The sequence below is a fragment of the Octopus bimaculoides genome, chromosome 4, assembly GCF_046866305.1.
Source record: "Octopus bimaculoides isolate indiv1 chromosome 4, ASM4686630v1, whole genome shotgun sequence".
NCBI classification, from domain to species: Eukaryota; Metazoa; Mollusca; class Cephalopoda; order Octopoda; family Octopodidae; genus Octopus; species Octopus bimaculoides.
The window spans coordinates 40,285,023-40,308,008 of record NC_142931.1 but is presented as its reverse complement, the minus strand read 5'-3'; the positions used below and the strand labels follow the sequence as shown (position 1 = coordinate 40,308,008).

General features: G+C 34.1%; 1 protein-coding gene across 8 annotated transcripts in view; it reads right to left on the bottom strand.

Moving 5' to 3' along the window:
* LOC106880470 (uncharacterized) overlaps positions 1-22,986 on the bottom strand; it is a 159,321-nt gene that overhangs the window by 125,282 nt on the left and 11,053 nt on the right. For all 8 annotated transcript variants that reach the window (XM_052967005.2, XM_089350629.1, XM_089350635.1 and 5 more), the window contains exon 2: positions 9,052-9,170. The gene's annotated coding sequence lies outside the window, so the exon portion shown is untranslated. The remainder of the gene's footprint in view (positions 1-9,051; positions 9,171-22,986) is intronic.

Sequence of the window (22,986 nt, the reverse complement as noted above, 5' to 3'; positions counted from 1 at the left end):
AGAAAGAGAGAATATCAGGTATATGATGTGATGACGTTAGCAAAGTGCGAAAGCAACAGCAACAGAGTGAGTGCTTCGAGTAAAATATCATATGACATCAACATTGAATCAAATATCAAATTAGGAAACCTATTTCAGCTTCAGATAGCCCATCGTAAATTTTGATTAATAAAATTATGGTATTTTGATAGATTAGAAAAAAAGTTTATTTATAAATCAGACAATGTAGTAATTCTCTCTCTGCATTTTTATTTAATTTTTTTTTTATATTTATGTATTTTATTTTAAAAAGCCAACTTTAGAAGGTAATAAAAATATTAATGAAAATGTTAGCATGGAAACCAAAGATTTTAATAATTTTTCTCATAAAATCTCTTCAATGTGAAAATGAGGATGAAGTCATTTTTATGAACAATGTCAGTTCCTCACAAATTTTTTGGTTTATAGGAATGAGATTTTTATTCTTAATACAATTAAATGCAGTAGAAAGCAAAGCGTTAAAAAGGTTGATGAAAATAAGGTATCATTCAACCAAAAAGGAGAGCACGGAGTCAATAGGTTATTAGAAAACCAGCAAGGGACTTAGTAGTTTATACCATTGCATCTGTGTCTAAGACATATTTCTCGACTCTAAGTTCATCTGTAAGTAGGTACAGTAGTGATCTAGTTCATTACTGTAAGCAGCAGAAGCATTCTAAAACTGACAAATTTTTCATTATTTGCAATGGCCTCTAGTGTATTCCTTTCTAGAAACAGTACCATAACACCAAGTCTTCAATGGTACCATAATAAAATAATGGAGTTATGTAACAATTTACCACTACTACCACTTGTTAGTAAAGGGTTAAACAAAAATCTACCTGTAATACACAGCCAACACAAAATCAAAATGACTGCATCCAATTAATTCTAGGATGCCTAATCAAGGTGGATGAAACTAGATGATTTTCTTTTTGTTTTGTTATCACTTTATATTAAATTTTGGTGGGGAAATGGTTTTGTCAAATCTGGACACTGCAATAAAAATAGGATGAAGTAATGAAAAGTGATACCATTGATGTAGTGTTGTACGTTGTTCAAAATGATAAAGAAAGGGTGAACATGAAAGAGAAGTTAAAATTATACCTGTCTGAAGAATGCCTGAATATATATATATATATATATATATATATATATATATATATATATATATATATATGTATATATACACACATACATACATACATACACACACACACACACATATATATATACACACATATGCATATATATATATATATACACACACACACATATATATCGTTTTGGGATTTGGTTTGCAAGATTCTTTATGTGAGTTCATGTGTTGAAGCATATAAGCATATAGTCGTTTAAAAATAGTCACTATATTTTTTCCATATCTCCCATCTCTGAAGACCATATGGTGTTAGTTAACTATCTTGTTATCTAATATCCAGTTACCTAATATCCAGTGTGAAACTGATTTGTAAGAGTGGCTGAAATGGATATAAATACTGTACATTTTGAAATATATGTGCGTGTGTTTGTGTATTCACACAGACAGACAGACAGACAGACACACACACACACACACACACACACACACACACACATGCAAAGCACATAACAGCTGATACAAATTTTGGAATTATTTGACTCAAGTTTACATCATGCAATTTCTTCAAATTTTATTTAAAACATTGTCTTTTATACATAACTGTTTGAAGAGAAATTAACACCAAGGTAAAAACAACGAAACGTTAGCATTAAAAAAAATATTATTAGAGGCAAAATGTAAGTATTAAGAGTGATTCCTGATACTGAAACCATGTTAAAAGTGAAAGCCATATTATTGAAGAGTACATGAAGCATGTATGCACCCTCTTTTCTGGTTGTTTCTAAAACAAATAAAAGATTTATATTAAAATCTGATTTATTATTTGAATTCATTTATATATTTTAGGCACCACTGCATGCCTTTGCATTCATGTAGGAAACACCAAATTTATATATATATATATATATTCCTGGTGGTGATCCAATCATCATCATTATTATCTTCTACATTCTCATTAGACCTGCTGGAAAGGATTGAGTTCATTAGTACAGCTAATTGCTAACACATGCGCGTGCACACACACACATGCACGCACACAATATATGTGTTTGTGTGTGTGTGTGTGTGTGATACAAAAAGGAAATTTTCAGTTTAAGTAATCCATAAGCAACAGATGTCTATAGCATTAACTAAAATCTTGTCAGTTATCAAGAAAAATTGATCATTTGCATATAGCATAATAAAGAAGGTAATCCATTAATCTATTATATATTATATTGGTTCTTATTTGAGTTCAAATTTCACTGAGGTCGATTTTGCCTTTATTCTTTTGGGGGTATTAATACAATAAGTACCAGTTGAATACTGGAGTTGTTGTAATGAACAAAACCCCTCCCCCAAAATTTCTACTCTTGTGCCTATAGCAGAAAGGATTATATTGATTCTTGAAACTATTATATATTGTACCCTGGGTAAAGTACGTAATTCTGCCCACCCCCCATTTGCTTGATTGTCAAAATTGAATCTAGTCTCCCTTTACAGATCTGGCAGTTATTTCTCAATTCCTGTTATAATAAGAATGCTTATCTTTTCCAAAAATGAATTCATCAAGTGATTCCTTCTTATACAAGTCTAGTTACATCCAATTGCAATATCAACGCTCAGCAACTAAGCTGTTTTCTCAAGAAATCTTGCTCCAGTTCCTTTATCCATGAATGTTTCAAGATTTCATGTTCTCATAGCTTCCCTTTTTTATTTTCTAGTCTTTTATTCAATAATCTGTCAACTGCAGTTGCTGAAGCTCTGCTTCTCATACTATAATTTTATTCACATCTTAGATTAAATCAACTTTGGTATTTGTCTGATACTTTACTCTATTGACCACTGAAGGATTACAGGTGAAGTTGATATTAGTAGCTTTCAAACTCAGAATGTAAATATTCATAACTGAATATTGTAAGCATTCTGGTGCTTTAATCATTCTACTTATGTCTCTGAGCTGATGAGTAAAAGGAAAACACTGTTTAGGCAACCATTTAACCCTTCACTTGTCCTGTATATCACATGTGATACACAGGGATATTTTTCTCTGGTGTTCATGCATCACATATGATATACATTCCTAATTTCTTTTAACCACCAGAATAACTTGGGTCTTATGAAAGGAAAATTTTATATTACTCAGGACATATGAAACAAGAGCTAAAAGTGTGAAAACAAGCATGAACATTTAGGAAAAAAACCTATGAAAATGCTTTGGACTGGCAAAGGGTTTAGGCTCTCTCAATCAAAGCATGAGCAATAGTGTCCTAATGAGTACTGTATAATTACCTGAAATGCTGCTGAAGTACTTCATTACTCTAAATACATAGAAGCATGAATATTGATCCAAAAGTCATGTAGGTTATAGGTTTTTTTCAGCTACAAACTATTACTTTGTCATTTGCCAACTAGCATTGAGTTTGTTGGAGTAAAATAGTGAAAGCTTACCTTTGATTGAAACTGTAAAGAATGACCAAAATGTTATGTATTTGTGTTATATATATATATTTTGATTCAACTGACGATTGTGAACATGTATGTCTGTGTGTTGGTGAATGTGTGCAGGCACTCGATTATCATAGACATGGCTGAATGGTTAAGAAATTCACTTTGCAACCATATAGTTTCTGGTTCAGTCCCGCTGTGCAACACCATGGGCAAGTATCTTCTAAAACAACCACTGGTTCAACAATACTTTGTGAGTGCATTTGCTGGCACAGATTGGGTGAAATTCATTGAGACAAACTTTCTATGGCTGGATGTTCCTATTGTCATGAAGTCTCACTTGTTTCTAAGCTAGGTAATATTTCCCCATGACATAAAAAGGTAAAGGGGGAAAGATCCCCTTCAGTCACAATTGACCTTGAGATTGCACCTAGAAAGTTCCTTTTCGAGGCAGAAGTTTGGACAAGGTTGTTTGTGGAAGACCAGTAGTTGCCCATACATACCAGTCCTTGTAACTAGTGGTTTGGCAAAAGAGACTGATAGAATAAGTATCAGACTTAAAAAGAAAGCCCATAAGTACAGGGTTGATTTGTTCAACTAAACCCTTCAAAGTGGTGCTCCAGTATGACCACAATCCAATGACTTAAAACAGGTAAAAGATGAAAGATAATTTCTTCCTTTAATGTCTCAATTGTCATTGAAATGAATTAACTAATACTACATAGAACTAAAAGGAAAAAAGAAAAGCCATCATAATAATATAAATCTAATCTTGTAATTAAATAATCAATATTTGTTCAAACATTAGTTGCTTCTTATGAGAAAAAGTTATGAAAGATATATAAAGGAAAATATTGTTTCATATTTTTAAACAAAGAGCAATATTGTTTAGTAACATTTGCATTTCACTTCTTTAAAACTTGATGCTGGGAAAATTGAGTGAAATAAGCTGAAATTGAATGTGCTTTCTTTATTTCCAGAAAACAAAAACAACCATTAGCAAAGATTAGAGAAGTATAAAGTTATAAAATTAATGTCTTAAGCACAAGATACAAAACTTTGAAACCGTTGTACTTGTATTGTTGCCAACATCTTTAATCATAATACCCGCTCCCTCCATATATCAAGCAGTCAATATTGGCTGTCAGTAACAGAACATACACAAGTTTAAAAAATTTTGTATTGATCTATATGAATATTAAGTACTTGATTCCTTCTTGGTTGATTGATCTCTTCCAATCTATTTCCAGGAACTGCTTCAGTTTTCGCACATATTTAATAAAATGTGATACTCTTAGAAAACAATGTAGGAAACACTATATCCTCAAAATATGGAATGCACTATCACTAGCTAAAATGTTTCTTTTTCAAGGACTAATTCTAAAATAATATATACCCTTAGCTTTTTATGCAACTGTACAATACTTTGGAACAACATTTCGTTTCACTAATAACTGTGCAATATAAATGTATCAGCATCATCTTTAATGCCAACTTTAGGAGTAAGGACTATAGTTAATGATACATCCACAATAAATTATTGTATCTTATTTTAGTAATCCTAAAAGGATGAAAAGCACAGTTAGTTTCAGCAGAATCTGAGCTGAAAACTTAGAAGGTGAACTAAATACTTTTGTGGATTCAGAACAATGCTCTAATGACAAATTTATTAAAACTCAATGATGCAGAAGAGTTTGATATGGTGGTAAATTCATACTATGTAATTCCCCTATAAATGAAACAATAGATTTTCTATGAAACAATTCATTCTAAAATCACAGTATGTTTTTAATATGATCTTGTCTAATTAAAATTATATTTTAACTGTTTGCTTTATTATTCTATTACAACTCTTCAAATGTATTACAAATTAATGCTACTTTTTAGTGAATATTCATAAGTAACATTGTTTAATGAACTTTCACATGCTATTAAGATGGTAAAAGAATTGTTCAAGACTGGAGATGATAAAGTGATAGTAAACTGAAAGGGAAGGATTAAATAAATGGACATTTTATATTAAAATTAATGGGGCCAATGTAGGCAAGAAGAAACCAGAATAAAGTAGTATGAAGTGATATTTATTGCAGCAATTCAAGACAGAATAATTTAATAAATGAATAAATATATAATAAAGCAACAATTAAGTATGGTCAAGATATATTGGGTGATTTTTTTCCCAAATTTGAAATTAGAAAAATAATCAAAGATTTAACATTTTATTCATTAAATAAATTTCAATTTAAATTAAATGCTTTTATAGTATGACCTTGAATGAAATCACATTTATCAATGTTATAATGATGCAGGGAAATTAAGTTGCTTCAAGGACAAAATCCTATACATAAACAAACACAAGTAACCTAGATCTCTATATAAACAATACAAAACACTATACAAAATACTAGGGTTCAAATCTAAATTCTACTTACATGTCTTCAGAAAAAGCAACAAAAGAGCAAGTGCCAGCTTGTCTAAACAGACATGGTCACTTAAAGACCAACAAAATGCCAACTGAAGCAGAGTATCATAGATGCTGTAAAAGCATCTACCATACTACTCTTACAAAAACAGAATGAACATTGCAACTAATGTACTGCAGAGAAGTTGGCTATATCCTGAATCCAACCTGAGCTCAAAATCTGAATTAATCTTTTTTGCATGTGTTGGCCAAAGTACTACTCAAAAACCTAATAATAGCCATCAAACAACATCATCTGTCTGGCCAGGTACCTAAAGCCAACTAACATTGACAACATCCATTACCCATATATTTAGAACCCTTCATACAATGCTCTCTTGTATATTCAATATTACATGTTTCGATGCCAATAGCCAGCATCTTATAGCATGGATCCCATTCTATACCAGTTATCATATTATACTCAGAACACCACACATATTCCATATTTCACATCATAAGCCCAGATACTTGTCTTCAATGCTTGTGTATCCTTACATTTTCAAACACATACCTTCCTGTAAATTTACATACTTTATTTGTTATTTGTGAGGGGCTACTATTTTACAGTAATTACTACACTAACTTATATTCTTTTATTCTTTTACTAATTCCAGCTTAACGGCTGCGACTGTACTGGAATGACTGCCTCTCTATCTGCTTGCCCATCTGCCTTTCTACTTGTCACCAACCCTCACTGGTTTCCAAGCAAGGTAATATTTCTCATGGAAGGGCATCCAGCCATAGAGATTCTGCCTCAATAAGCTCTGCCTGACATATGAAGGCATGAATAAATAGATGTTAAAATTATGATGATGATGATGATAATGATAATTAGGATGATATGCAGAAGTAAATACAGTAAACATTTGATATTAATATGCTTACCCCATATCTTCAGTTGGTTAGCAATAAACACTAAAGATATGAGGTTAACTCCAAAACATATGGTAGACATAAAGACATGAATATCAGATACATTTCCTGTGCATTTCTCACTATGTAATGTGGCTTGAAATTTGCCTTTCCTCAGAGGCAATGATTGGATCTTTATTGTAAGAGAATATAAGAATTTAATGTAGGACTGATAACTGAACTCACAATTCACTGGTAACATGTTGTGCACAACAACATATTGTTTATGTGTGCATGTGTGTGTGTGTGTGTATGTGAGGGCATATGGCCTAGTGGCTAGGTTGTTGTTGTTGTTGTTGTCGTGTGTGTGTGTGTGTGTGTGTGTGTGTGTGTGTGTGTGTGTGCGAGCGACTATATTTGTCTCCTTGTCTTGATGTTGTGTGATATAGTTGTAAGCTTCACCATCGTACAAGCAGTGACCTTTGTTTCCAGTCTTTTGTGAAAATATGTTCAGCCATAGGTGAGAGTTGGCAACAGGAATAGCATCCAGTTGTAGAAAATCTGTGTCAATGAATTTCATGTGACCCATGCAAACATGGAAAAGTGAATGTTAGAATATGATGATAACAATGACAGTTATGATGATATGTGTGTATATATATATATATATATATATATATATATATATATATATATATATATATATATATATATATATATATACATGCATATGTAAATGTGTGTGTGTCTGTGTGTGATTACGTGTGTAAAAGTAGAAAAAGCCACATAACAGCAGCACATTAGTTTACTTTGAGCAGTAAGTTTTTGTTTTCATTCTCAAAATTGATATTGTGTAGAAAAGCAGAGTCAACAATGCAAATACCTAGAAGACTATATTGATCTTTTCAATAGACACAAACAACAGGTAGAGAGCAGAGGAGCAATAAGATTACAAGAAATTCATGCTGTTTTTCACAGGCAATGATAATCTTTTCTAACTCTAAGCACAAGGCCCGAAATTTTTGGTCAGTCAATTAGATCGACCCAGTATGCAACTGGTACTTAATTTATCAACTCTGAAAGGATGAAAGGCAAAGTTGACGTCGGTGGAATTTGAACTCAGAACATAAAGACTGACGAAATACCGTTAAGCATTTCACCTGGCGTGCTAATGTTTCTGCCAACTCACCGTCTTGAAGACAATGCTAATATTCTTTTCTACTCAAGGCACAAGGCTCAAAATTTTGGAGGAGGGGGCTAGTCGATTAGATCGACCCCAGTATGCAACTGGAACTTAATTTATTGACCCTGAAAGGATGAAAGGCAAAGTCGACTTCAGCAGAATTTGAACTCAGAATGTAAAGACAGATGAAATACTGCTAAGCATTTTGCCCGGTGTGCTAACATTTCTGCCAGCTCATTGCCTTTCACAGGCAATGAAAATGTGAATGAAATATATTGGTTTCATCAATGAACCAAAACCATACTGCTTGGTTGATACTCCATTTGATTACAACTGTACTGAGAATAAGAAAACTGTATTTTGTCTAGCATGCTAACGATTCTGCCAGCTCACCACCTTAAAAACAACAGGTTTAATAATGGTTTCAAATTTTGGCACAATGCCATTCAATTGTGAGGAGAGGTTAAGTCAGTGACATTGACCCCAGGCCTCAACTGGTACTTGCTTTATTTACCTCAAAAAGATGAAAGGCAAAGTCAATCTCAGTGGAATTTGAACTCAGAACTTACAGATGGACAAAATGCTGACATGTTAAAAATTTTGCCAACTCACCACCTTAAGAAAAACAGCTATAATAATCCTTTCTACTATAGGCACAAGGTCTGAAATTTTAGGGGAGGGGACTAGTCAATTACATCGACCCCAATGTTTCACTGGTACTTAATTTATTGACTCCGAAAGGATGAAAAGCAAAATCAACCTCAGAGGAATTTGAACTCAGAATTTGCAGTAGGATGAAATGCCGTTAAGCATTTTGCCCGGCATGCTAACTATTCTGCCAGCTCACTACCTTAAGAAAAACAGCAATGATAATGAAAAAATAACAAATAAAGTAAATTGCCAGAAGCAAATGGCTTAGGATTCCAAAGAAACATTTTTTTTTTCTCAGAAGAAACAGAAGAAAATTTAAATTTTAGTTGTGAAAATGCAGAGACGTAACAAATTTACCTTAGATTAAGCTGACAAAGATTCACTGTTGTAAGATGGGATAGCATTTCTTCAAGATGAATGAACAGAATATGTGACACTCCATGATGCTGTCTTTCTGGATAAGTGGTCAACAATAACTAGGGATAAAAGAGACCACACCAATATTAATGTTATCTTTTTAACAATTAGCATATGAAGTTGTGAAACATTGTAAGTTAAATACAATATAACAGAAAATATTTTTAAAAATTAGCTTTGATATAAAAAAAGTTAAAAGAATATAAAAAACAAAATCAAGACAAGCTCCATGGTGTAGTATGGATTTTTGGCTGCCTACTTCTTTAAATGTAACATACCTTTGCTTGCAGCAAACACTTGCGTATGAACTAGTCACCCTGTATGGTCTGCATGCCTTACACCCACTTCACCCCATGCTACATCTTGGACATGCCAAACACCTTATTTTAATTGTCCTTTGGTTCTGTATTCAAATTCTATTAAAGTACACTACCATTCAAACTCTCCAAGAATAAATAAGTAAATGCCAGTAATTGTCAAGCATAGCTGTGTGGTATGAAGTTCACTTCCCAACCACATGTTTCCAGGAACATTCCCACCATGAAGCACCTTGGGCAAGTGTCTTTTACTAAAGCCTTGGGCTGACCAAAACCTTGTGAATGGATTTGGTAGACAGAAATTGAAAGAAGCTTGTTGTCATCATCATCATCATCATCGTTTAACGTCCGCTTTCCATGCTAGCATGGGTTGAACGATTTGACTGAGGACTGGTGAAACCGGATGGCAACACCAGGCTCCAATCTAATTTGGCAGAGTTTCTACAGCTGGATGCCCTTCCTAACGCCAACCACTCAGAGAGTGTAGTGGGTGCTTTTACGTGTCACCCGCACAAAAACGGCCACGCTCGAAATGGTGTCTTTTATGTGCCACCTGCACAAGCCAGTCCAGGGGCACTGGCAACGATCTCGCTCGAAAATCCTACGGGAGCCAGTCAGGCGGTACTGGCAATGGCCACGCTCAAAATGGTGCATCTCATGTGCCACCCGCACAAGAGCCAGTCCAGGGGCACTGGCAACAATCTTACTTGGCTTGCCGGGTCTTCTCACGCACAGCACATTTCCAAAGGTCTCGGTCAGTAGTCATCGCCTCGGTGAGGCCCAATGTACAAAGGTCTTGCCTCACCACCTCAGCCCAGGTCTTCCTGGGCCTACCTCTTCCACGGGTTCCCTCAACTGTTAGGGTGTGGCACTTTTTCATGCAGCTATCCTCATCCATTCTCACCACATGTCCATACCAGTGCAGTCGTCTCTCTTGTTCAGCTTTTCAGGATACTTACACTCTGACGGGTATTCACATTGACATTACACATCCAACGGAGCAGACTGGCTTCATTCCTTGCGAACTTCTGTATGTCCTCAGCAGTTACAGCCCATGTTTCACTGCCATGTAGCATGGCTGTTCGTACGCATGCGTCATACAGTCTGCCTTTTACTCTGAGTGAGAGTCCCTTTGTCGCCAGCAGGGGTAAGAGCTCTCTAAACTTTGCCCAGGCTATTCTTATTCTAGCAGCTACACTTTCAGCGCACCCACCCCCACTACTAACTTGGTCGCCCAGATAGCGGAAGCTATCGACTACCTCTAGTTTTTCACCTTGGAATGAGATAGAAGTTGTTTCCTGTTTGTTTACAGTCTTTATTGCACCTGAACATCTGCCACAAACAAAAACTAACTTCCTAGTTAACCTGCCTTTGATGTTGCTGCACCTCTTATGTGTCCATAGCTTGCACCGGGTATATATATATATATATATATATATATATGTATATGTGTGTGTGTGTGTGTGTGTGTCCACCACTCCACCTTGACAACTAGTGCTGGTGTCTTTACACTCACATAACTTAGTGGTTTGGCACAAAAGACTGATAGAATAAGTACCAGGCTTAAAAAAATAGTCCTGGAGTCAATTCATTCAACTAAAAATTCTTCAAGTTGATGTCCCAGCATGGCCATGGTCTAATGACTGAAACAAGTAAAAGATAAAAGATAAAATGCTGAGGATCATTGAATCAGTTTAATTTCGGCCCTATAAGAATTGCCTTTTTTGTGTAGCAATAAAAAAAAAAAAAAAAATTTCTTTTTTGTAAGAGTGGCTCTCAAAGCATATAAAACTAGATAATAGCATGTAAACATTTGGTTGAAAAGCCCTTTTGTACAGAAGTTGAAGGCAGCCCATGGGACAATATTATCAAAGTAAGTCAACAAAACATTGAAAAAACCTTATCAAAACACCTGCTCCATGTTTAAAAAAAAAAACAGGTCAAGTTTCAGAAAAAAACTGTCTTAAATAATAACTTCCTCACATTTTCAAATACATCCAAAATAGTTTATAGTCTTCTACTTGGTTGTTCTTTACTAGTGTATTTAAAGTGAAAAAGAAAACTATAATATATATGAAAAAAAAATGGTAATATATAGATTAGCTTAAACTTATTCATCACTATGATGAATTCATATAATAAAACATAGCAATATGAAATGCTGAGTAATTCAAGCAAATCATATGAGAAACTGCATCAAAACTGTCACATTAGAAACTTTATTATAAGCAGAAACAAAAATTGCTGTAATATGGATAGAATAAAAATTAAAAAATAAAAAATAGAAAAAAATACGGTATATATAATCTTTTCTACAAAAGGTACAAGGCCTGAAATTTTGGGGGTACTTATTTTATTGACCCTGAAAGGATGAAAGGCAAAGTCAAACTATGAGGAATTTGAGCTCAGAATATAAAGACTACAATATATATAATGGTTATATGGTTAAGAAGTTTGCTTTGCAACCACTTGGTTTCAAGTTCAAATTTCAGGTTAACCTTGTAGCTGTGTATGTGTGTGTTTTGTTTACACTAGCAACTGGTATTGTTGTTTATATTGTGTGTGTTTAGGTGTGGCAAGTTAATGGTTCAGCAGAAAACTGAGATCAATAAGTTAAGTATCAGACTGGAATAAATACTGGAATTGATATAAATGACTAAAATCACTGAAGGTGGTACCCTAAAATTTGACTGAAGTTCAATGATTGAAAGTAGCAAAATGTTAAAGAATATAAGTTAAAAAAAAAAAAATTAAAACCCACAGAATCCAGGGACTCTGGTTCTAGTCTGCATTGGGAAAACTCTAAGTTCAAATACTATAAGTCCTTTAGCATTCAGATTATTCTGTCAAATGTAATGCTTCTTTATTCAAATTGTTTTGAACTGATTATGCATTGTAGCTTTGAGATATTGATGATGTGATTGTATATTTTTAAAATGACATTTTAGGGTAGGTGTGAGAGGCCAGATCTGGCCAGTTTGGATGTATAACAGGTGGAATATTTGGGCGAGATATGGCCAGTTTAAATGTTAAGCGGTTAAAGAGATGTTTTTAATGTTTCAGAAAAATTCCTTCTAGGTAGATAGAGAGATAGAGATAGATAGATAGATAGATAGATAGATAGATAGATAGATATAGATAGATAGATAAATAGATAGATAGATAGATAGATAGAGAGAGAGAGAGATGCTACTTTGAGAGTGAAAAGTAAAGAGCAGAAGGAGAGGGAAATTTGGGAAAAGGAATTTTCGAGAGAGAATAAAAAGAAAGATCAGAATTGGAAGGAATGGTCAGTTCAAGGGAGAAAGGATGTCACTTTTTGTCTAAGTCAGTGACTTTAACAAGAAGTGTGTCAAGATCAGTGCTTGTGCTCTTGTCAGTATGCATGTATGAACACATATAGACAGGAAGAGCACAAACATGCATAAAAAAAAAATGGGATCACACATACACATGAGCAACTTAAACATTAACACCAGCTGGTATGTTCTCACTTGTGCATCTATGCACACAATAATAGAAATGAAAATAAAATTGAACAAATGAGAGCAAAAAAAAATAAATACAAATAAAAGCAAAAAATTCTGATAATGATATTCTGCATATGCACACAATAATATTGATTTCCTACGTAGTCACAAAACTTCAACCTGCACATAGTAATATTAAAAATAATTTAATTATTGAATAAAAGAAATGACAAAAAATAATAGAAAGATAAAAACATTCGTATAAAGGCCTGCTACATGAGTATACGTAAAACAGGTGGAGCGAGGGGTGAAATTGGTGATGGGAAAAGGAGAAATGTTCTGTCAGACAGTAACACACACACACATATACATACATACATGTGCACACATATATTCAGGGTGGTCGTAAGAAAAGCGGAAAATTCGAGAAATCTGATTTATATTTCCACAAGATCTATTTGAGGTAAACAATAAGCGTCACAAAGCATGATATCATATTGACACTTACAAATGTTCAAAATGTCTTCTGTGCACTTTGCGACAGTGTTTTAATTGAGAAATCCAAGCTTGTGTGGCATTTTGAAGTATGACTTGAAGGATGTTCCAAGCTTTTATGAAACACGTTTTCAATTTATCAATGACAGTTATATGGTATTGATATTTCTGTATCTCTGCTAATAACAAGCTCCAGACACAGTAATTCATCACATTTAAGTCCGAACACTTTGAAGGCCAATCTTCAGGTGCAATAAAGTCAGGGGTAGATTTAGTTTTGCCTTCAAAATTTCTGCTTTTCTAGTGACCATCCTGTACATAGATGCACACACACACACACACACACACACACATGTATGTATACATAGGGCTGGATTATGACCCATAGAGATCCTAAGCACTTGAAAGATTTTGGTGCCCTATATATGTGTAATTCAAAATATAAACAATAAAAAAGCATAAAATGTATTATAATTTTTCAAAATGAAACAAAACAAACAGTAAAATGGAAAATAATGTTTATTTATGTAGACTTCTACTTTATTTATATTTGAAAAGTTTTCTCCAACATTTTTAATTGCAAAGTCTTCGATCAGATCCTTAAAATTAATCTTATGTAATATATCTGCTTTTATACTAAGTAGAGATAAGTAAAAAGTAAAGTTCCTTTCTGAGTCATACAGACTCATAAGGGCTGGTTTCCTGTTTCCATGGCATATAAATTCCCCACCTGGATGGGACACTGGTCTGTCATGGATTACTCATTTTTGCCAGCTGAGTCGGATGGAGCAATGTGAAATGAAGTGTATTGTTCAAGAACACAACGCGTTGCTCGGTCTGGGAATCAAAGCACAATCTTACAATCTTGAGTCCAATACGCTAACCACTAAGCCATGCGCCTACACCAGTAGAGATAAGGCATCCTGAATATTCTTTTAGCAAGTTTAAAGTGATTTCCTTTGTGCCATAAACTATTTATCATTTCTGTGGTGCCCCACTTCTCTTGATACTGTAAGCATATGCTTATTTTGCTTAATGGTTGATCCAGCGGTGTAGACATGCACACACTCACACACACATACAAAAAGGTGTTTCTTTCAATTTCTGCCTACAAAATCCACTCACAAAACTTTGGTTAACCCAACGCTATAGTAGAAGACACTTGCACAAGGTGCCATGCAATGGGACAGAAACGAGAACCATTTGGCTAGGAAACAAACTTTTAACCACACTGCCATGTCTGTACGTCATATACATATACTCATATCCATCCCAGTGTACCAACAGCGATACTAAATAGCATGTATGAATGAAGAATGAACTGAACAAAGTCCAACATATAGTCAGCTACTTACTTACTACAGACAAGCAACCAATATAAAGCAGTGTAAGAAAATAGTATGTTGTTTACTTGTCTACTGCCTCCTAAGAGATACAAAACATAAATAACACCTGAAAAGTATTTAGAGACATAGGAGAAAAAATTCTTTACATACAGAATTTCAAACATAGGTCTGCAAACCATAAAGAAATCTTTTAAAAATAAATAACTGTTCTTTTAAAACTTGGTTTATGAGATTAACCAGTGAACCTTAAAAGATATATATATATATATACATACACACACACATATATACATATATATATATATATATGTGTGTGTGTGTGTATATATATATATATGTGTGTGTATATATATATATATATATATATATATATATATATATATATATATATATATATGTATGTATGTATGTATGTATATATATGTATATATATATGTATGTATGTATGTATGTATGTATGTATGTATGTGTATATATATATATATATATATATATATATATATATATATATATATATATATATATGTACATATATATATTACCATCATCATTTACTGTCTGTTGTCCATGCTGGCATGAGTTGGACACAATTTGCTGAGCAACTCTTACCTGTTTCCAAGTAACTTAATATTTCTCTGTTTTCACAGAAAATTGGGAATAACAGTTTAAAATTTTGGCAGGGAGTAAGTTGATTACATCACTAAAACTCAACTGGTAGTTATCTTATCGACCTTAAAAGGCAAAGTTGATCTCGATGGAATTTGAACTCAGAACATAAAAAAGCCAGCTCCATTCTTAACAATTTCTAATATATGTGCAGAATCAGAAATTTGGTAAGTAGAGAAACAGTTTCAGCCCCTAGTGTTTGACTAATACTCCATTTTACCAACCTCAGAAGGATGAAAGGCAATTTTGACTAAGGTTGGATTTGAACTCAGAATGTAAGGGGCTGTAAATACTGCAAGGTATTTTATCTAACATACTTATGATTCTGCCCATCCATTAATAATGTTTTTTATTTGCCTCCAAGGGCCCATTGAAATATTAGGATTGCCTGCAAGGACCAACAACGCCAGCAATATTGTTGATTGTTCTCTGATGATCCTCATGCACAAGCTGATGAAATTTCTCCACATTTCTGGGGGTGACACTCATGGCAGGTCTTCCAGATTGCTCATCATACTCCAGGGACATTCTTCTGTTTTTGAAGCACCTGTGCTACTTGAAACATTGCATACAACCCATTGCCTTGTTGCCATAAGCTTGCTGAAGTATGCTCAACGTCTCTGTAGCAGACTTCCCAAATTTAACACAAAATTTCACATTGGTTCTTTGTTCCAACTTCCTGTCTATGACAAAATTGCAGACTATAGCATACAAGTGATCAGAAAAATATACATTTCACAACTTGTGAGGTAAACAGTAATATCAATCAGCACTGCTTCATGAAGGTCACTGCTAGCTCTCATTGTGCATGCAACTGTGTGCTACCATCTGTTGGCATGCTACAGAACAAGTCCAGGAACTTTGTGATACCACCTTGTAAATGATAAATCATTATGTGCACCATTAGAATCAAAATTGTGACACATATTCATTCTTAATATATTCTAGCAGACACAAACATGAATAAGCTAATAGCCATTGTGTTTTGCTATTGGAGAATTTCTTCAGAAGATGAATGTGTATTCATAACACACTGGATTCATTGGAGTAAGGGTACTTTGAAAGAAGTTGTTCTCCAATGCTAAAATACAAGTGATTTGCATATTCATGTTCAAATCTACCAGAACACTTTGATAATGAATATGTGTGCTGTCACTTTACATATTTATCCACACAAATAAGATTTTCACACTATACATACATACACACACATATATATATGCATGTATGTATGTATGTATGTATACATATACATACATATATATATATATTATTATTATTATTATTATTACCATCATAAACATCATTATCGTAATCATCATCATCTTCATCTTTAATTAGTTATCTATTTTCCACATCAGTATAGATTAAATGGGTTTGCACATATCTTCAATCATTCCTATCCTGTGTCACTTAATCTATTAGATCCAACAACCTAGTATCTTATTGAATTACACACTGAATTTCTTTTTGCTTTTTTATTTGCCCTAGTCATACTACTCCTTGCTTTAACTATACACCACAATTTTCACCCAATGTCTCATCATGCATATATATTACATTACTAAATCAGAAAAGTCACATCTTTTACATACCCTAATCAATTTTTCTGATATACAACTGCCTTCTCAACTTCCTTGTACTCAATTTTTCAGGTTCAAATTGAACATCTGATGAAACCTACTCAGTTTCATGCATCTAGAGTTACTGCTTATATCTTATTAACATATTTCATTATATGTGTCATCATTTAGCATACCCAGCAGCTCTTTGATATTTTTCTTCTACATTACATCATGAACATGAAGGTGCATAACTTAGTGGTTAGGGTATTTGGCTTATGATTGTAAGGTCATGAGTTTGATTCCTGCTGATGCATAATGTCCTTGAGCAAGACACTTAATTTCATGTTACTCCAGTCTACTCAGCTGACAAAAATAGGTAGTATATGTAATCCAAATCTCCTTGAGACCTGTGTTAAGAGTGTGTGTTTTTTTATATGGGCAGATTGCTTAGTTGATTGAATCAACTGGAACTGACAGCATGCCAGGTCACATAATGAATATGTTATCTGTAATTGTAGACTTTTTACCTATAGGTCCCTTAACCCTTTAACATTTAAACCAGCCGTGTCTGGCCTAAATATTCTACCTGCTTTACATTCACACCAACCAGATGTGGCCTCTCACATCTACCCTACAATGTCATTTCCAAAAATAAACAATCACAACTTTGAAATCTTGACTCTAGGAGATAAGCACAATTATTCAAAACAATGTAAATAAATAAGCATTACATGTAACATAGCAATCTCAGCGCTAAAAGGTTTAAACCCTTTTCTTTTGCTTTAGGACATATTCCTCATAGCTTGGGAAGATATAGGCTATCTGGCTTCACTGTTCTCCAATCTGCAGCTAATCAAAACTACTAAAACAACAAATGTAGATCCATCAGGAAGAGGCTCTAGTCATTCCTTAACTGATACTGTTTTACTGGCCTCACAACCAAACAGCAGCATGTGGTTCAACTCAGGATTCCCTTTGTCAAATGGTTTCCTTCTCAACAATGAGTGTATATGCATTACTATTGCCCTGCACCTTGATCATTGCATGTTCAAACTACATAAATGCCATTGTAAAATTACTGTTAACAAGTTTGAACTACAACCACTCTCTTCTCATCACAGTCTCAGGCTTTTTCCTCACTGAATAATGTTATTAAAAAGTGTCTCAATGCTGTTAATTTTCTGTCACCATCAGAGCCCACTGCTCTCGATCATAGTGATGGTAAGTATCCATGTGTGATGACCCATTTTCCATCTGAAAGTGAGAAGAGTCACTCACCTGGACACCCTATCTAGTGGCACAGTTTCCAGTGTCAACCATTCTAATTTGGATTTAAAAACCAAGGAGCTGCCATCTAATACACCAAGGAGTAGATGGTGATTAAATATGAGTCACTAACAAACATTTCTTTTCATACAGATTGCTATTAAGAGCATCAACACCCTTAGTCTCTGGACTGCTGCTCACACCCACTAAATCAGGAAGGCATCAGGCTTGAAGAAAGAAGCCTGTGAGCTGGAGCAGCTGATGCTGTGGATATTGCTGGTTGTTTTTTTGCAATATTATCAGCAGGATGTTGAAGAGAAATTATTCAACAGAAAATGAAGAATTTGTTTACTTCAATACATTACTGCTTTTATCTGACAATTAATAAAATATGTATCTTAAGATTCTGATATATGCTGCTAGCCAATGATGGACCAGCTTGAGACTTCAGTTATGATGAGAACCCCACCTGGAAATGAGATAGCTGAAGACAAAAATATGTTTGTGTTATCCTATAGTGGTAATTTCATTTTTGGCATCCATATCAACAAAGGTGATGTGGGTTTGATACCTATTGGGCCTTCATTTTTTATTCACTTCTACATTTATACATCTGCGCAACAAAATATGTAAACGTTCTGTTAAATCCTGGCTTACTTATTACTAAAATTAAATAAAATCTACAAAAACAAAACAACTTATGGATTAGGCTATAAAGCTGACTCTATTAGATGAAACTTATTACTTTTAATCATGAAAAAATCAGCAAAAAGATACAACTGGATCTCAATCACAGCCTAACAACAAAAAAAAAAAAAAAAGAGAAAAGACTAAACACACACACACCTATAAGTTAAAGATTAAAAAACGTTTTTCAGAGAGCAGTTATAAATGCTAAATATGCACATATTCTCAGAGGACTGATGTATAGCCAGTGATTACACTGAGGTGTCAGTAAACTTGTGGATTTGATTCCCTCTGGGTTCTCACATCCAGGTTCATTTTGTCTATTAACATTATACTTGTGTGTGTATGTGTGTGTGTGTAGCACTGGCATGAAACTTGAGTCATGAAACAAACTCTCAGCTTCAGTTTTAATATATATAATATACATGTGTGTGTATACATATATGGCATATATATATATATATATATACACACACACACATACATAATATATATATATATTTACATACATGCACACACACACACACACATACGCATACATAAATATATATTTACATATATACATATAAATATCTGTCTGTCCGTCTGTTTGTCTCTCTCTTTCTCTCATTTATATATATAAGTGTTGCTTAGTGGTTAGGGTGTTGCACCCATGGCTTGTAAGATTGTGGCTTTGATTGCTGGATTGGGCAATGTGTTGTGTTCTTGAGCAAAACACTTCATTTCATGTTACTCCAGTCATATCAGCAGGCAAAAATGATAATCCTGTGATGGACTGGCATCCTGTCCAGTGTGTGGGAGGAGGAGGAATATATACATAAATACACCTCAAAATCCAGGAAGCCAGCCTTATGAGCCAATGGTTCAGAAAGGACCTTTCATCTTTTTGTTATACCAGGCTGAAACGCATTAAAGAATAAAAGAAGAAAAGGATATGAATAACATAACAGTAAGGGAGATGTTTTTTAATGTTATTTATTTATAGATATGTCTGAATTTTCTTAAGGAAATAAAACGGAAAACTACTTAAATCTTTTATCTTGGTTTATTTCTTTTTGTTGTTGTATAGTGTTGGAAAGCAAAACTTTTCTATAGTTGGTTGCACTGTAGTTTGTCACTGACAGGTCGTCAAGGTCATGTAGCAAATGAAAACTTGCTCTGAACCAAAATTTTAAGTTAAAAAATTTTGTATTAATGGATTTTGGGTGCAGTGAAAGATTTTCATACATGACTGCATGTACCAATTGTATATGTTTGGGTGTACACATGCATGCAGGTGCTATATAAATAGATATCCAAACACAACCCTGCCCTCTACACACAATATAGATACATATACACTTAGACAGACAGACAGACACACACACACGTGCACAAGAACACACACAGACACAGACACACAGAGATACACTTATATATGAGGTGGTATCAAAAAGTTCCTGGACTAGTCCTGTAGCACACCAACAAATGGCAGCATATGGTTGTGTGTGCATTGACAGCTAGTAGTGACCTTCATGAGGCAGGGTGCTGAGTGACATCATTGTGTTTACTTTGCGAGTTGTGAGATTTGTATTTTTGTGATTATGTGTACGCTGTAGTCTGCAATTTTGCCATGGACAAGAACAAAGAGCCAGCATGAAATTTTATGATAAACTTGAGAAATCTGCTACAGAGACATTGAACATGCTTCAGCAAGCTTATGACAATGAGGCAATGGTCATAAACAATGTTTTGAGTAGCATGGGCACTTCAGAAGCAGAAAAATGTCCTTGGAAGATGATGAGTGATCTAGAAAACCTGCCACAAGTGTCACCCCTGGAAATGTGATATTGTGCATCAAGAATTCATTCCCCAGGGCCAGAGCATCGATCGAGAGTTCTACTGTAAGATTTTGAAGTGTTTGAGGGAAGACCTTTGGCGAAAGCAACTGGATCAGTGGAGTGTGAAGAATTGGATTTTTCACTGAGCTCTCCTCACTTGTGAGTTTCTTGCCAAAAACAACATGGTAAAAACAGCATCACTTCTGCACCTTCCCTATTTGCTAGATTTAGTATCTGTGGGTTTCCATCACTTCCCCAAAATGAAAATGCAGCACAAAGGTCACCATTATAACACTGTTGCTGAGATCCAGAGTGAATTGCAGAAGGTAATTGACTCACTTACAGAAAACAGCTTCCTAGCTGGATTCCAAAAGTGGCAGGAATGCTGGGACTGATGTATTGCTGTGGAACGTGACTATTTTGAAGGAGATGATGTTAAAATTTAGGTAAATAAGTTACTCTTTGTTAAACATAACTAGTCCGGGAACCTTTTGATACCACCTGGTACATGTATACATAGGACCGAAATGTCATGTTCTTGAATGTGCATTGAATTATTAAAAGAGTAATAAAATAAAGAAAGAGAGGAAAAAATTGAAAATGAAATCAGGTTTTCTCAAATTTTCATAAAAAAGAAAAGAAAAATTAGAGAAAAATACAGAAAATCAAAAGGAAATACATAAGTTTAGCATTTTCATCCTTTCCTATGAGGATCTTTTGAGCCATAGAAATATTTCTCTTTTTGCTGTTATTGTTTATTTAAGTTTAGAGAAAACTATTCTATGCAATGTCTCTGTTTCTAAATGACATATTGGATTGTCTCTTAAGTATTGATTAAAAGACAAATGTATTTGTTATTCCAGCAAATCTGTAAATTTTTGCTGAGAAACGTTTTCCTAGATTCTAAATGGCGTAATTGTTGCTTATGTATTTTCCATTTACATAGGGGAGCTTCTAGTCTGGCTGATGTAATATTCTTAACAAGTGGGCAACTTATGTAAAATTAAAGTTTCTTGTTCTGTATTTCAAGTCCACATTTACCTTGAAGGATCATACATTTTTTTTTTTTTTTCATGTTGGAGTTAGTTTCTAAGTATTGTAGTTGTAATTTTCACCATTGCATATTACACATCTGCTATCACCATGAATTTTTGCAGAAAATTATGGGTTATTTTCTGAAATGAATTTTGCTCTTGTGAGGTATTTTGTGAGGTACTTTTATTTGTCTCTAACTGTCGTCAATTGGGCTTTTGAGAGAAAAATCCTTTTATTTCCATGCTTCAGAGATGGATTGGATAGTTTGGTTTGATAGAAGTAAATATGTTTGATACTCCTGGAACTTTAAGTGCTGTCAAATAGGTTTATATTCTTTTCAGTTTTTTGTTTTGTTGTTCTGAGTTACATTATATTTAGCTCCTTTACTTTTTAAATTCCATTGTCTATTAATTTCAGTTCACCATGAAAGCATGTCCAGGCATCTTGATATATTTTGACATGTTGCATGATCTATATAAACAAAAAAGGGTCGTTTGTATGGTGTTGTTTGTTTTCAGTTCTCTGAGTAAATATGACTGGGCTTTTGTTTGATAGACAGGAAAATTATTATCTTGCTTAGGAAAAAGCTGGGAGTAGGTGTCAGAAAGGGTTTCTGGTTATGTATTCTTTACTAACACATGCAAATATGAAAAAATAGACATTAAATGATGATATACATATGAATAGATGTCTAAGAAACCATAAATAAAAAAAAAGAAATATGCACTCGTATATTTGTCAACAGGGTGGATATATTAATCAAAGATACTGTATTATATATTCATTATTGTTAGTCTTACTGATTGGCTTTGCCCTAGGTATTAATTTAGATATTAGATAACAGAACAGTTATGTAATACTGTGTCCCTGTCAGAGCTATCAGTTATGAAAAATATATAGCAACTGCTCTCATAACCAGAGGTAAAAAAAACTGCATCTACTTTGTGGGTGCTGTGAAAAAAAGATGAAATGAACTGGGTTGTATCAAGAGTTACGTCCCTTGGCTCCTAGGTCATAACTCTTGTTCAGTTTGTTTCACCTTTTCCCACAAACTGGATGTGCGTTGTGGGTATTGTGAAAATGCTCACAAACTGGATGTGGTTTGTGGGCACTGTGAATGGAGAGTAGTTGCCATTTTTTTTTATCAAACCTGCTGGCTGTGATGAGCATGCAGTATTTTGTAACCATACTGTTATCTAACACCTAGT